General features: G+C 41.0%; 1 protein-coding gene across 1 annotated transcript in view; it reads left to right on the top strand.

Annotated features, from left to right (window-relative positions):
* The window catches only part of LOC137654727 (uncharacterized), a 202835-nt gene extending 201140 nt beyond the window's left edge, over positions 1-1695 (top strand). Inside the window, 1 exon segment of the mRNA XM_068388631.1 lies at positions 1-1695. This exon segment is cut by the window's left edge and continues 1484 nt beyond it. The gene's annotated coding sequence lies outside the window, so the exon portion shown is untranslated.
* Positions 1696-17500: the final 15805 nt, after the last annotated feature.

Below are 17500 nucleotides of genomic sequence, written 5' to 3'. Positions count from 1 at the left end.
GACTCTTCTATCTCGTGAACTAGTGTGAAATTACAATTGTGAAAAAAATTGAGACTTGTGTATCCTCTGTGAACGAAGATATATTGGCCATGCTCAAATTTGACAAAGGAATTAATCGGTGAAATCACATCAGTGCGCTTGATGATAAAGAGACAAGATTAATGCAGAACTCGTGGCCAGGACACATATTTGAGGAAGGGATGAAGAATGCTGATAAGCTTTATTCTTTAGTGCAATAGAGAAAATATATTTATTGAATTTATTTATGTGATTTTCTTTTTTTAACAGTGAAGTCTTGTTCATTTTTTTCAACTGGAAAAGTTGGATTAGGGCTCATTGCTTTTCTGAACACTGACAGCATTAACGTCTTCCAAACTTCTTAAGGTGCTAAATGTCTTAGCTTTCGTTTTCCTTTACATTGTGTACATATAGTACAAATTGCTTTCTGTAAGAATCGTGTACATGACTTAGTACTTAGATATCTTTAGTGCCATGTTAAGGGATATATTTTGAGGGATCATTTACGCGTTATCCTGTATATTTATATGTACATGTGGTGCAGCCTATTTATATTTCTGCTTCAACTGCCGTCCTTCCTCGGCAAATTGGTGAATGAAATTTATTGTGAATATTGTAAATTATTTAATACGAGGAAGGAAAACGGGAAAATGGAAGAGCAGAATTGGTTAGCATTTGTCTTTCAAAGGTTTGTCGATTCCTCGTCATGTTTTTTTTTGTGATTTTCCTTTCATGTTATGTCACCTTGCAATTCTGTTGCTTGCAAGCAAAAAGCAAAAAGCAAAGCTCTGATGAACGATCGTCCTGAAAACTAGTATAGAATCAGTCTTATTACATGTTGGCACCCCGTTAAATGACCCAAACCAATGGGACGCCTTTTGCCAACGGTAGACATCAAGAGTGTGCTGCCACCTATCTGCAGCCAGATGAAATGTTGACCTCTTGATCGTATCAGACAGACATACCATATTGCCTGTTTGTATCCAGTAAAATTGTCTACGTAAATCTTGATGTTGGCACTCTTAGAAAACGGTGTTGTCTGTTTGATGTCAATTGAAATGTTTATTTCTTGATGTTGGCACTCAGTACTAGTGTTGCCTCTGTTAAAGTATTTGAAAAATATTTGTCATTGTTCATACGATTTTGGAAAAAAGAAAATTATGAGATTTTCTGGAATTCCGATGACAGCAAGACCTGAATTTAAACTAGAAACAAGAGAAAACTTTTTTTTATGAAGCTGACTGCCAGCAAAGTGTTACTTGTTTGGCCACATTATAAAACATTACTGCTAGTTGCTGTCAACCAAGAAAACAACGATACTTGCTTTAAACAAGTTTTAATGTTATTTTGTTTGGTGTTCCACAAGGTTTACTGACTGTATACAGTTTTGATACGTGGTGGCTGACAACGTCTGTCATTTTGCATTTATGGAAATCATTCAAAGAATACATGGTGTAATGTTGATGCAGATTTGGTTTTATTTGTTTGTGAATAGTTTTCTGTGCAAGATTAAGTATTTAATTGGTGTATAACATGTATATATACATATATATGTATGTAAACATATATACAAATATGTATATACATACATGTATATATATGCATATAATACACATTGCCCACTGGGAAATCAGAAAGTTAAAAAACTTCTGAAGCCAGTGGTTATAAGGGAGTAAGGTTGGAAGTTTTATAATTATATATATATATATATATATATATATATATATATATATATATATATATATATATATATATATATATATATACAGTTGTACTTCCTTTTTGAAGCCCCGTCTTCCAGAGCTCTGGTTCGGGATGCTCCAACTCATAAGTGCTTTCATTAGGTTTAGAGCCTTTTTGTTCTTCTTGTGCAAACAGCAAGTGACCTTTTAGATTATTTTTGTAAATGTGGTGTAATGTTTGTGGACAAAAAAGAAAGTTGTAGTTTTTGTGATAAGACAATAAATGAACAAATTGAAGATTTGTGTTCTCTGTAACCGCACTTTTGTTTAAATATTATTACGTTATGTGCAAACAATATCTTTCGAAAGGCTATTACTAAGATATTTCATTGTCTGGGATATGAATCTATTGATTTAATATAAAAAAAAGCAAAAAAATCATCAGAGCAGCAAGACCAGAATTCCAGAATAATAGAAAATACAAGAGTCAAATCTTATTCCACATTCTTGAGTACATATCTAACAATCCTTAATTTTCAACTACAAATTTGATGGTTAAAAGGTCGAAAGAATCTAAAAGATGAAGCAATTTACATATTTATCAATATCCATTTTCCTCTGATACATGCACAAAAAAACGCCAACATGAGGATTAACCAAAGCTTATTCGGTACCTCACAGCGTGAGGATTAACCAAAGCCTATTCGGTACCTCGCAGCGTGAGGATTAACCAAAGCCTATTCGGTACCTCGCAGCGTGAGGATTAACCAAAGCCTATTCGGTACCTCGCAGCGTGAGGATTAACCAAAGCCTATTCGGTACCTCGCAGCGTGAGGATTAACCAAAGCCTATTCGGTACCTCACAGCGTGAGGATTAACCAAAGCCTATTCGGTACCTCGCAGCGTGAGGATTAACCAAAGCCTATTCGGTACCTCACAGCGTGAAGATTAACCAAAGCCTATTCGGTGCCTCGCAGCGTTCTCCGATGTAAACTTTCAATCCATTTGCATAATGATCAACAAGCTTTTAATTTCCAAATAAAACAAGTGAGGAAATTTTGGAAAATGTCAGGAAGACAAGTGGGTCGAAAAGTGATTGTCGAGTACAAGAAAATTACTAGTTTACTTTTTGTGCTATGTAAGATTAAAAGTACTAGGCAATAAACTTCATTATTAGATCTATATATTCAACAATTCTAACATAATCCAATCCTAAAAAAATTACTGAAAATTTCATTTGAAACAGTTCATACAGTTCACACATACATGTAAATACATTTATATATGTATAAACATGTAATGTAAATACAGTAACATAATGTAAATAATTCACATGTATCCTAATTAGTTGAAAAACATCAAAATTCCCTTGACCCAAAAATCACAGCAACAACTATCAAGCAATTTCCATTCATGGCAGTTTATGATAATTGTTTTAACACGGTTAAATAGTGATGAAACCATAACTAATGTAATTATAAGACATATTTATGCATTTTGCATAAGGATAAGATGGGAACAAGGTGTGAATGAAGACACAGGACAAATTAATACCCGACAAGTAAATAAACAAACTATATGAGAAATAAAATCTTGAAATAAAATATTTTTAGAACAGTAAGAACATTAAAACAGATCTTTCATATGTAAACTTTAAAAAGAGACTATGCCAGTCTATTCAACATAAAAACATATGCTACAGTTTTGAACTTTAAAGTTCTACTGATTCAACTACCCGATTAGGAAGATTATTCTACAACTTGGTCACAGCTGGAGTAAAACTTCTAGAATACAGTGCAGTATTGAGCCTCATGATGGAGAAGGCCTGACTATTAGCATCAACTGCATACCTAGTATTACGAATAGGATGAAACTGTCCGGAGCTATCCAAATGTAAAGGATGGTCAGAATTCTGAAAACTAGTATAACGAACTAATTGAACAACTGTGCTAAATATTAATATTTTTAGATCAGGAATAAGAAATTTAATAACCCATGATTTCCTGTCCAATAAATTAAGATGAAAATCAGAAGCTGAAGACCAGACGGGAGAACAATACTCGAAACACGGTAGAATGAATGAATTAAAACGCTTCTTCAGAATAGACTGATCACCGAAAATCTTACAAGACTTTCTCAACAGGCCAATTTTTTGTGCCATTCAAGAAGAGACAGACCTAATGTGCTTCTCAAAAGTAAATAATGCTGTTGAGAATAACACCTAAAATTTCATAAGAATCATACACAGTTAAAGAAACATTATCAACGATGAGATCCGGATGTTGAGGAGCCACTGACCTACTTACAATCATACTTTGAACTTTGTTAGGATCCAACTTCACGACCCATAATTAGCACCATAAACTAATTTTAGCTAGATCTCTATTAAGGGATTCAGCAACCCCAGATCTACATTCAGGAAAATGAATTAATGCAGAGTATCATCATCTGCATATGATACGAGCTTGTTTTCTACACTGTTAGAAATTTGTCATTAAAAAACGGTAAAAATCCCAGAATATATGTCGAAAGGCATTTATCATTTTAAAGATGAATATATTGGCGCTAAGTTTTGATATTATGGTCAACAACCCGTAGACAATAATAAGAAAGTAGGGTAAAAATCACGTCACCTATATTTATGAAAATACGGCAAGAATCATATATTTCTAAGGAGAATTTCGATTAAGATTACGGTTTTTATCAACAGTGTAAGCAAAACCACATATGTGTATACAGTATAAAAAGTAATGGGCCAAGAACACTACCCTGAGGAATACCAGAAATCACAGTAATATAATCACTATGGTGCCCCTCAACAACTCTTTGCAATCTATTACTTAAAAATTCAATAATGATGCTAAGAAAAGACCCACCAACTCCCAACTGTTTGAGTTTGATAACAAGGGCCTCATAGTTAACACGGTCAAAGGCAGCACTAAAATCAAGGCCAATAATACAAACTTTCTAACCACAATCAAAGGATTTTTGTACAGCATTGGAGATTATAAGAAAGGCATCATATGCCCCAATGCCTTTAAGAAAATTCAATTGCAAACTAGGGAACATATGATTACCTTCAGCAAACCTATTTAGACATTTTGCCAAAAGACGTTCAAAAACTTTAGATAATATGGGAGTTGTGGAAATTGGGCGGACAATCAAATGGCCTAAAGCGACTAGAGAACCATGACTTATGAGCGTCACCTGTGTGTGACACTGTGAACGTTGTAGAGCACACCCCTCGCTTGTAGCTCGTTTGTACATTGTTTACATGCCAAATACAAATGGAAATCGTTCCTATTTATGTACAAACGATCCGAGGGAGAAGCCATTGTTAAAAGACATTGTTGTAAGTGATGCAACGAGCTGAGTGATGATGTGGTGACTAGTGCCAGCCAAGGGTAATCTAAACGTGGCCATAACAAAAGTGAATGGACTTGAATCTAATGCAACCGGGAATTGTCAAGAATAGTGTTACTGTGTATTAAAGTTAAGTCTGTTACTAGATCTACCTGATTGTGTGTCCCTACACCACGATATGAACAAACCCGCAAACCTGTGGAGAACGTGAATACAGCAAAAGGGACTCAAAAGGTCAGTAGTATCCAAATGGTTTACAGTGATTAAAGTGATTCACTCTATCAGTAATTCCCTAGTAGGTAATTCACAGTGATAAGCAGCAAAATGGCCGCACAAAGCATTGGTTGCCCAGCGCCTGGATGCACCTATCGAACCGAGGCATCCACAGAGCCCATCATTACCGCAGCGCTCCTGAACGCACACACAACGACTCATGCCCAGGGCCCAGTAGCTCAATACCACCCGCCAAGCACCAAGGTTGAAAAACTTAAGCGCCCAACGATATCAGCGGCCGGCACGAGTGGGGAGTGGGACTATTTCCTAACTCGTTGGGGCGAATACCGCAAGGGAACCGGGCTCCAAGGGGATGATGTTGTGGTACAGCTCCTTGAATGTTGTGAGGAGAGCCTACGCAAGGACATCACCAGCGCCGCGGGGAGGAGCCTGGTAGGCGAACCGGAGGATGCAGTGCTTAGTGCGATAAAAGCCCTCGCGGTGCGCGGGGAGAACGCGATGGTGGCGCGGGCGGCTCTCTCAAACATGCGACAGGGCCGCGAGGAACCGATACGGGCATTTCACGCCCGTGTGAAGGCCCAAGCAAACACGTGCAAATACGTCAAGAAGTGCATATGTGGACTAAACGTAAACTTTGCGGACGACGTGATCAAAGATATGCTTGCACGAGGTATCGCTGACCAGGACATCCAGCTGGATCTACTTAGCGACCAGCGGCAGGAGATGTCGCTGGAGGAAACGATCAGGTTCATTGAAGCGAAAGAGTCTGGTAAGCAGTCTGCATCCCGATTGCTGGACACCCACAGTCATGGCGCAGAGGCTGTCACCAGCTCCTATCGCCGCATCAAGCGCCAAAACGTGGTAAACAGGGGTGATGCACGTCAGACGGATGCAAGTGACGGTAGCAGACAAGCTGTTTGCGGGTACTGTGGTGAGAAGGGCCATGGCAAGAATGCGCCCTGGCGAATCAGGAAGACTGAGTGCCCGGCTTACAGTAGAAAGTGCCGCAAATGTAATCGCGATAACCACATAGAGCGAATGTGCCGGAGTAAATTGGCGGCTGAATCTGCCAACACAGACGCATGCGACGAACAGACGGCAGCATTCGTAGAGTTGTGTGCCATGTCAGATATCCGAACGATCGACGGTGAACAGTTGCTAGCACTAGATCACCACCTGTATGACAACATGTGCGACAGATGGCTCAGGCGGAACTCCCAACCGCAGCCGTTCATAAACCTCCGACTCAGCATCCATGCAGGGGATTACCTCGCCCTGGGATTCAGACCGGTCAAGCGCGCAAGACCCGCAACACTCCCTGCCATGGCCGACACCGGTTGCCAGAGTTGTCTGGTCGGGGTTAACGTTATCGAGCAGATGGGCCTGACGACCGCGGACCTGCTCCCGGTCTCGATGAGAATGAAGGCTGCGAATAAACAAGATATCCATATCTTAGGGGCAGCCATCGTCCGATTCTGCGGAACACACGCCGGAGATCCGCAAACCGAATCTCGGCAAATAGTGTATGTCACGGATTCGACCGACAGAGTGTTCTTGTCACGCAGCGCCTGCGTCGATCTTGGCATAATCTCCAAAGATTTCCCCACACTGGGTGAGAAGTCGTGCAGTGCGGCAACCACAGACAATTGTACACCGCAAAATGATACATGTGACAATGGCGTGACATCTCAATGCAATTGTCCTCGGCGCACGGCGCCCCCACCTAAACCTACGTCTATCCCCATGCCGGCCACAGAAGGTAACAGGGAGGCCATTCAACAATACCTGAAGGAACTTTACGCCTCCAGCACATTCAACACGTGCGTCCACCAGCCCCTCCCCATGATGGCGGGCCCACCGATGCGCTTGATGGTTGACTCAGATGCTAAGCCCGTTGCCCATCACACACCCATTCCAGTAGCGTTACACTGGCAAGAAACCGTGAAAGCAGGTCTGGACCAAGACGTCAAAATGGGAGTTATCGAGCCAGTGCCTGTAGGAGAGCCGGTGACATGGTGCCACAGAATGGTAGTCTGCGCCAAGAAGACGGGGAAGCCTAGAAGGACGGTAGACCTTCAGGCTCTCAATGCTCATGCCACTCGTGAAACACACCACACCCAATCGCCCTTTCATCAGGCCCGTTGTGTCCCACCGGGGAAACTAAAAACAGTGTTCGATGCCTGGAATGGATACCACAGTGTACCACTGCACAAGGAGGACCGCCACATGACCACCTTTATCACACCCTGGGGCAGATATCGATACTGTGTCGCCCCACAAGGCTATGCCGCGTCAGGCGATGGCTACTCAAGGCGATATGATGAGATAGTATCCGACGTCCGTGACATGACGAAATGCGTTGATGACACATTACTGTGGGCCGACACTATTGAGGAAAGCTTCTACCAGGCAGTCACTTGGCTCGACGTCTGCGGGAGAAACGGCATCACCCTCAATCCCGACAAATTTTTGTTTGGCTGTCGCGAGGTAGAATTCGCCGGCTTCACCATCTCAATGGACAGCGTGCGCCCTTGTGTGAAATACCTGCAGGCAATATCAGACTTCCCACGCCCGAAGAACATTACCGACGCTCGATCTTGGTTTGGCCTAGTAAACCAAGTGTCTTATGCTTTCAGTATGGCTGAGCGCATGCTCCCATTCCGCGAGCTACTGAAACCCGACAAGGCATTTACATGGACCGACGATCTTGAAAGCGCATTCCAAGCATCTAAAGAGGCCATTGTAGATGAAATTACCAACGGGGTGCGCATCTTCGACAAAACCAAGCCGACATGCCTTGCGACCGATTGGTCTAAAGAAGGCATCGGGTTCTGGCTATTCCAAAAACATTGCCAATGCCCAACAGACAAGCCATTCTGCTGCCGCGAAGGTTGGAAGGTGACCCTAGTCGGGAGTCGTTTCACGCACCCAGCCGAATCCAGGTATGCCGCGATAGAGGGGGAAGCCCTGGCGGTAGCCGATGCCCTTGACAAATCACGCTACTTTGTCCTCGGCTGCTCAAACCTGGTCATTGCGGTAGATCACAAGCCACTATTAAAGGTGTTGGGGAACCGATCCCTGGATGACATCCCGAATCCCCGACTGCGCAACCTAAAGGAAAAGACACTGCGCTACCGCTTCCGCATCGTATACGTGCCAGGGATGCGCAACAAAGCAGCTGATGCCATTTCACGTCATCCGAGAGGCGACACCAACCCAGAAAAACTGTATCTCCCTGACGACAATGCATCAGTCTGCGACCACTCCATACCGTCGGTCCACCACGATATCCTTGCCAGCATACGCATGAGGGACTGTGACACATGCACGATTGAAGAGCCCGCATACCTCACAGCCCTAGATTCCCTTCTAGCGGTCACCTGGGACCGTGTACGGGAATCTACAGCAAGCGATCCCGCCCTTCACGCGCTCACAGAGCTCATCGAACATGGGTTCCCGACATCAAAAGATGACATGCCACAACACCTCCGTGCGTACTACCACCTACGGAACGAGCTCATCACCTTTGATGGTGTCGCATTGTTCAAAGATCGTGTTATCATCCCGACGTGCTTGCGCCAGGGTGTCCTTTCCGCATTACATTCGGCACATCAGGGTGTTTCCATGATGACTGCTCGTGCAGAGGCATCAGTGTACTGGCCAGGCATTACCGCAGACATACAGGCGACTAGAGATAACTGTGAGGATTGCCACCGCATGGCCCCCTCCCAACCATCCGCCCCCCCTACCCCACCCGTCTTGCCTGTTTACCCATTCCAGTCAATGTGTGGCGACTACTTCACTCACAAGGGCGCCCACTACCTGGTAATTGTGGACCGATACTCGAACTGGCCACTTATATCAAAGTCTACCAGTGGTGCCAAAGGACTAATTGACAACCTGCTCCGTGCATTCGTCACGTACGGAATTCCTGAGGAACTTGCCAGCGATGGTGGGCCAGAATTCACGGCAACCGAAACACGGGGGTTCTTGAGAGACTGGGGTGTCCACCACCGACTGTCATCAGTAGCATTTCCTCACAGCAATTGCCGAGCGGAAATCGGAGTGAAAACGATGAAGCGCCTGATTACTAACAACACGGGGACAAATGGAGACCTAGACACAGATGCCGTTCAGAAAGCAGTCCTCCAGTACAGGAACACTCCAGACCCAGTCACAAGAATCTCCCCAGCCATGTGCGTCTTCGGTCACCCGATCCGCGATCTCATCCCTATCCTTCCTGGGAAGTACAACCCCCACACCACATGGCGCGAAACCCTGACATCCAGGGAAGAAGCCCTACGCAAGCGCCATGTCCGCATGATGGACACTTGGTCACAACACACTCGCCGTCTGCCACCCCTACGGGTTGGTGACCATGTTCGCATTCAGAATCAAACTGGCCCACATCCCACCAAATGGGACAGGACCGGGACAGTCGTCGAGGTAAGGCAGTACGACCAGTACGTGGTAAAGGTTGATGGCTCGGGCCGAGTATCGCTGCGCAATCGGAAATTCCTGAGAAAGTTCACACCGGTTACGACCCCGACAGAGCCGCAAAATATAACCTATGGTGGCATACCCCTTCAACCACCCGCAAGCGCGGCCCCGACCAAGCCGAAGGAGACTAACCGACACGTATCAACACCGCCGGACCCGCCTACTGACCAACCACAACTGCTGGCTGACCGACATTACCCAACATCAGTCGATCAACCTCCCCAACTCACGCCTGTAAAGCCGGCCAACCACACTCGCCAGCTTATACACACAACGCCGAACGACCAAACTCCACTGCCCCCACCAGCAACACCAAGTCGTGTCAGACCTTCAACGCCAGCCGCTCCACCCCAACTAGCAAATCCCATCCCACCAATTGGTCTCGCCGTAGGCCGGCCATCCAGGACTGTCAAAACGCCCAAATGGCATGAAGACTATGATTTTTCATCTCATGATTAACATGTCTATATCCAATGTCGTAGAATGCTCGATCGACCTGATATTATATCAGACATTGCATTACTTTCATCAGTGTAATTATTGCTTTGTGTAACTTGACTAGTTTGAAGAATGTTTGATGAACCTGTTATTAGACTAGATGTCATATTACCATCCTCATTACATTCATTTATCAGTATAATTTACAGAACTATCAGGCTGTTCAGTGAAGATTTTCCATTTTAAACTCAATGACCCAGTTAATTACTGTTCAAACTTAATCAGTCTCTTCCTAGCCGATCAAGACTTGGGAGGAGATAGAGAACCATGACTTATGAGCATCACCTGTGTGTGACACTGTGAACGTTGTAGAGCACACCCCTCGCTTGTAGCTCGTTTGTACATTGTTTACATGCCAAATACAAATGGAAATCGTTCCTATTTAGCAACCACAAATGCATTTTGCATTTACATGATGAGGTAACATTACCAATTCTCCTACAAGTGCTAAAAGAACCTCTTCTTGCTAACTTGCACAAAATAACAAATAACTTTGGAGCTAAGAAATCTGCAATTTTTATAAAAATAAAGAAAATGTCATTAAGGTCCATCAAGAGAGCTTTAATTTCACGAGATCAAAAACATAAAGTAGGTTGTATTAGGCTCAGGAAAACAGGAATGAGGAAGATCAAGATTCTCATTACTCTGCTTACTGTGAAACACGTCTGCCAAAAGGGTTGCCTTTTCCTTTGGACAGTGACAGCCATCTGGAACTGGTGCATCTACACCAAAGAGTGCAGATTTAAGGGTTTTGATGGTGTCAAACTGCAGTGAGAGTACTCTTTCCCAAAGCTAAAATTAATTTGAAACAGATTCCGGACATCCACGAAACAGAAGTCTGGTAAATCTGACTATTATGAGGCTCAAGTCAGATATATTGCGTGAACTGGACTTTATTATTATTATTATTATTATTAAATGCAGCTACAACCCTAGTTGGAAAAGCAGAATGCTATAAGCCCAGGGACCCCAACAGGGAAAATAGCCCAGAGGAAAGAAAATACGGAAAAATAAAATATTTTAAGAATAGTAACATTAAAATAAATATTTCCTATATACCATAAAAACTTTAACAAAACAAGAGGAAAAGAAACTAGATAGAACAGTGTGCCTGAGTGTACCCTCAAGCAAGAGAACTCTAACCAAAGACAGTGGAAGACCATGGTACAGAGGCTATGGCACTACCCAAGACTAGAGAGCAATTGTTTGATTTTGGAGTGTCCTCCTAGAAAAGCTACTTACCATAGCTAAAGTCTCTCTTCTATCCTTACCAAGAGGAAAGTAGCCACTTAACAATTACACTGCAGTAGTTAACCCTTTGAGTGAAGAAGAATTGTTTGGCAATCTCAGTGTTGTAAGGTGTATGAGGACAGAAGAGAATCTGTAAAGAATAGTCCAGACTATTCAGTGTCTGTGTAGGCAAAGGGAAAGAACCGTAACCAGAGAGAAGGGTCCTATGTAGTACTGTCTGGCCAGTCAAAGGACACCATAACTCTAACGAAATTCCAGAAAATTGGCTATACATATAATACCATTATTATTTCGATATAAATGACTAAGTGCATTTGTATAAAAAATATGATAAGAACAACTTATGCTTATTAATTACATCAGAATTATAGTCCCATTGTCGTATTACCCAAATACAACTTTCCTTTAATATATGTATTACTGCATATTGGGTAATAGATTAATTAGACTATAGGGTAAATATGATACTTTAATTTCTAGCCAAATACATGAAAAATATATCTTTCCTACTTGCTATCTTACGTTTTATGCATTTCTGACCATGATTTTTGGGGGCAAACCACCCATTCATAAGTTTTTGGACCCCCTTATATAACGACAATTATGGGGGACACCAGTGGGAAATCTGTTTTTTTTTGGGGGGGAGAGGAAATGTCATGACCGAATGTTTTGCAGCAATAATAATGGTCATAAATGTAAAATAAGCCCAAGATAACCAGTTGGAAGAATATATGGTTCATTTAAATGGCTTAAAACCGGCCAACCATGATTATTTAACTCTTTTGAGATTTGTAAAAGGGTACAGAACCTAACAAACCCACCTAACCTAACCTAGTAGTTCCCATGTCACAAGCCCTAGCCTGGGGGCAAGCCCCTGGACCCCCCTTCCCAGGTCACAAACCCTAGAAGGGGGGAAAGCCCCGGACCCCCCTTCCCAGGTCACAACCCCTAACTTGCCCTCCGGACCCCTCATTCCCAGGTCACAACCGCTACCCGGACACCCCCCCCCCCCTTCCCAGGTCACAAACTAAAAGTAAATCACAAATAAATCCTCACATTATAATAAAGTAAATCACAAATAATTCCCTACCTTATGATTGACATCGCCTCATTTTTTTTCTTTTCCTTTCTTTTCTTGGCAATCTTTACAGACGCTTTGCAGTAGAAAATGTGCTGGTCATCCTGAAAAAATTAAGTCAGAATCGGCCCTCTGACGCATTATTTCACTGTTATTTTCTAATTTCACGTGAGTAACAATAGCTTTACACTGAACGGTGAGAATTTCCATCATAATCAATTGCCCACATAAACGAAATCACGCTAAAATTTGAAATAGATAATTTAGGTTAGGTTAGGTTTAGGCCAAGTTCCCTCCAGGAGTCGTTTTCACATGATGCTGGTCAAGTTGAAACTGAAGGCGAAGGCGATATAAGAAAAATGGCTGTTGTAGAATAACATCGGGAATTTATGAAGAAGTAGGCCTACTTGTAGGCTGTTAATTGGTTTGAAAAAAAAAAAAAAACACCTGACAAATACATTATTGTAGATGCACAAAAACCTCCCAAACAATGGGAAAATACGCAATAAATCCCCTCAGTCTCTAACACTGGTGTAAAAAAATGGACTTAAGAGTGAAAAAAAAAACATACTTCACATTTCAATAGACCGAGAGTGAAAAGCATACTTCACATTTCAATAGATCGAGTGAAAAACATACTTCACATTTCAATAGACCGAGAGTGAAAAACTTACATTTCAATAGACCGAGTGAGAAAAACATACTTCACATTTCAATGGACCAAGAGTGAAAAACATACTTCACATTTTAATCGCATGATAAGTACGTTATTATGGCCCAGTCCCTATTAAACATATAAAGAAAAATACCAAACCAGCCAGCATTCGTCCATTTCTTATAGAGAATTTCAGTTTCGCTGGAAATTAGAATATCTTATATTTACCGACTATAGTTTGTAGTGTATTCAGGCTGAGTTGGAAAGGTGGCCTCCCACCAGAGTGGGCCCCAAGGCTCCCAACCCACCAGCTTAATACGGGCCAGTTCACGTGTTTAAGAACTACCAAAAAAACCTAATGAAGGGCTTCATTTACCTTATATTGAAAACGTGTAATCTCCTCAGGAAGGAACGGCTGTGAAAATTAATCCAAGAATTAAACTAACGATTCGGTTACTGTATCACTTGCAAAGCACAACAGGTTACTGACGATAACCTTCGAGATTCGCTATTATTATTTCTGTCAATCAGTGATCATGAAATCCAAGCCAACAAGATACGCGTCTGTTGCATACCCTAGCGGTTAGTTTGTGTACTACAGTATAAACAAAGATCATTCTTAAAGGATAACATACTTAACATTTGAGTGAAAAATACGTACTGTATTTGTCGCCGAGAACATACATACATACACATATATACAGTACATATATATATATATATATATATATATATATATATATATATATATATATATATATATATATATATATATATATATATATATATATATATATATATATATATATATATACGCACGCACACACATACACACACACACACACACACACATATATATATATATATATATATATATATATATATATATATATATATATATATATATATATATATATATATATATATATATATATATATATACTTATACTTGGTCGAATTTAGAGGGTCTTCCTCACAGCTGTGGTGGTCCACCGCTGACGCCAGTCCGTAAGTCCTTCTTCATGGGGGTGACCTGGTCTGGCACAGAGTTTGAGGCTGCCCTGCAGCACGCTGTGTAGGCTGGCACAGCTATATATATATATATATATATATATATATATATATATATATATATATATATATATATATATATATATATATATATATATATATATATATATATATATAAAACTGTCATGTCGAAGATTTACTTGCAATGAAATTCCTTGCCACGAAAATAGGATACAAGTTATTCATCATCTCTAGATACAGAAAGTTATGGTTACTGGTCTTCATAAAGGGTTAGAATGGATTTGCAACTGGTTCAATCAATGGAGTAGGAGGTTATACTTTGACAAATAAGATGCCATTGATTAGAAAATGATTCTGGGTAGCTGATAATATCCTACTTTTTTTTTTTTTTTATCATGGTGAGGGCTAGATGGAGATGGTTTGGGCATGTCCTTTGCACTCCTCAAGAAAGATTAGTTCACCAAAGTTTCAACTCTGCTCCACAAAACACTAAAAGAGTTGGAAGACCCAGGCCTACATGGCTGATGACTATGAAGCGTGACGTAGGATATAATGAATGGAGAAGTATTGATTTAGAAGCTCAAGATCGAGCCGGCCTGTAAAATCTAACCGAAGCCCTTTGCGCCAATAGGCTGATTTGGATTTGTAGAATTTGAGCCATAAGGACTAGTACTTGGGGCAGGAAAGCCATTCAGTACCTCAATGAAATTAAAGGAAATACCAAGTTGCATGAAAAGTGAAACAAAAAGGATTGCATGGAGAGAAAATTTTAGGCATTAAGCAGGAAATGAACAGATGTATAGTAGAATGGTAGAGAGAGGGTGTAGGTAAGGATCAAAGATCAAAGGGAAAAAAGCAAAAACACAAATCGATTTCTGTTATTTGGAATAGATATCCGAGTGCTGGACCCAAGGAGGCCATTCTATGCGGAAGTCCATCCGTAGAAAAATCTACAATTGCATCACAAAGTAAATGTTAAGAGAAATTGGACAGCTAGATGGAAGAAAGAGTAAAGTAGAAGAATAAAAGGGGGTTGTAGATGTAACTCAAAAGGACGCTGCGAACAACCGAATTGAAATGCTATAGTGTACTATGTGAGTTGCTCTGACAGAACTGCCTGTATTATAGGTGGTTATGGTGCAGATTATTATTATAAGATGTCACGCCCTTGTCATCCCGTGATAATTATTTCCAAAATCAGTGAACATATCCCAATATAAAACATGCAACATCCAAGGAATTTTGCAATTGCAGCATCCTTATGAACATTCCAATGCTTTGCCTTTTCTTGTTCAACTTTTGTGATGATTATGGAGATGGATTGGATTAGATTTACGAATTTGGGACAGTAGGCTAAGCACTGGGCATGGGGGGATAATAAGCACTCCTGTGCAACAGAGAGAAAATGCACACCTGTACTATGAAGGTAAAGTTATGAGCCTCAACAGCAAGATGGAAGAAAAGCAGCTGAAATGTAGGTGGACTATAACAGCCCAGTACTAAGGGTTGAGGGGTCAATCCGTGACCCAGTGCAACTGGGGGAAACTCTGCAGTTATACTATGAAGTAAAAGAGAAGTTGAACAAAAAGATAGAAGAAAGGAAGCAGAAGAGGTAAACTAGGATACAAAGCAAGTGAGGCTACACTATGAAGGAATGCTACAAAGACCGTATATAAAGCCAACACCGCATTGATAGCATATACTCACTATAGACGATTAGTTAAGGATGCTTGCTTACGCTACTGCTCGACTTCTTTCCTATTTCCCAACTTTTTCTACTTCAGAGCGAGATTTTTTGCAACATAAGGTAGTGTTCATTGGACTTTGAATCCTATGGATTATGCAGTTCTGTATTCCCTATACACTCCCATTCATTTACCAAGATAGGTCTTCTGAATTGTGTGGATGGGGCAGCATCACATCAAGCACCTCTTATTTCGCCACAGTAGACTTATGAATTCTATAGCCAAATGTTTCCCTATATAAAGTCAGAGTTTTATAATAAAATTTATACATACCGTACTTCTGTATTGTATCACCAACATAAATATTTTGTCAAGTGACAACGCAAGCAGATGAAAGCTGAAAATAATGGATGGGCAAAGAATAAACTAAACATTTTAGGAAGAGGTATACATACTGATGACAGGTGGTTTGCTGCAAAGAACATGTTTAAAATGTACGGCGCTACTTTAGCGTGAGGTCTACCGCCATATGTAGCCTACCCACGTGAAACCTGATGTCTACCGCGTGACCTGTCGCTCCCGCTCTCCCCGCTCATATAAAAGAATACCGTTAGGTTAGGTTAGGTTAGGATTAAACAGCGGTAGCCGTCATCGTTAGTGCTCAAGAGGGGTAGACCTCACGCTAGAGTGCTAACAGGAGGTAGATCTCACACTACAGTGCGGTAGACCTCACTCTAAAAGTAGCACCAAATGTACTATGCAAGTTACAATGTAGACATTACCCACTTTTAAGAGGACTAAAACAAACTTTATAACTTCAGGAATCAAAATTCCAACATAATCTATCCAATGAACAGGTTTTGTATTGCTTCACAAAAATGATTAAAGATAACCAAATGCAAATTTTCTATAGAGAGGATGGTATTTCATTACAACATGTACGCTATCAACTTAATATAACATGCAACAATGGATGGCTGAACAAAATTCAGGTTGTAAAAATGTCAGTGGCACTTATTCACTAAACCTAAAAGAAAAATAGTAGACTGTCTAAGAAAGTAGTTTCTTAAATGTTAAGCATAACAAGATCATAGGATTATGACCAAAAACCTCTAAACACAGTACAGTAGTAAAAATAGTTTTTTAATAATTAAACCCTACAAAAAATTAACTTTAAAAAATAGTAATTATCTATCAATAGAATCATTTTAAAATTCACTCAAAATTTACTTAAAACTAAACAAAAAATAGCGATTGAGCCTTACTAAAAATTACTCAACAAATATGCTAAATACTACAAACTTTTAAAATAATTTTTGTTTTTCCTAGCTATACAAACTTCTCATTTAAAATGGACATACTCCGGTGCTCAAGCTGGTACAGCCGATGACGAACCATGGAGGTTGTGGCATGCCTTACTTGCCCCATGTCGGGTCGACAGGCTCTGGCTTGAATTGGGAACTCACTCACTCTCCGACCATGCCGACATTTAGACGTCTGTTGT

This window comes from Palaemon carinicauda, chromosome 15 (assembly GCF_036898095.1).
Source record: "Palaemon carinicauda isolate YSFRI2023 chromosome 15, ASM3689809v2, whole genome shotgun sequence".
Classification (NCBI taxonomy): Eukaryota; Metazoa; Arthropoda; class Malacostraca; order Decapoda; family Palaemonidae; genus Palaemon; species Palaemon carinicauda.
Note: the sequence above shows the minus strand (reverse complement) of the source record. Positions and strands in the feature narration are given on the sequence as shown.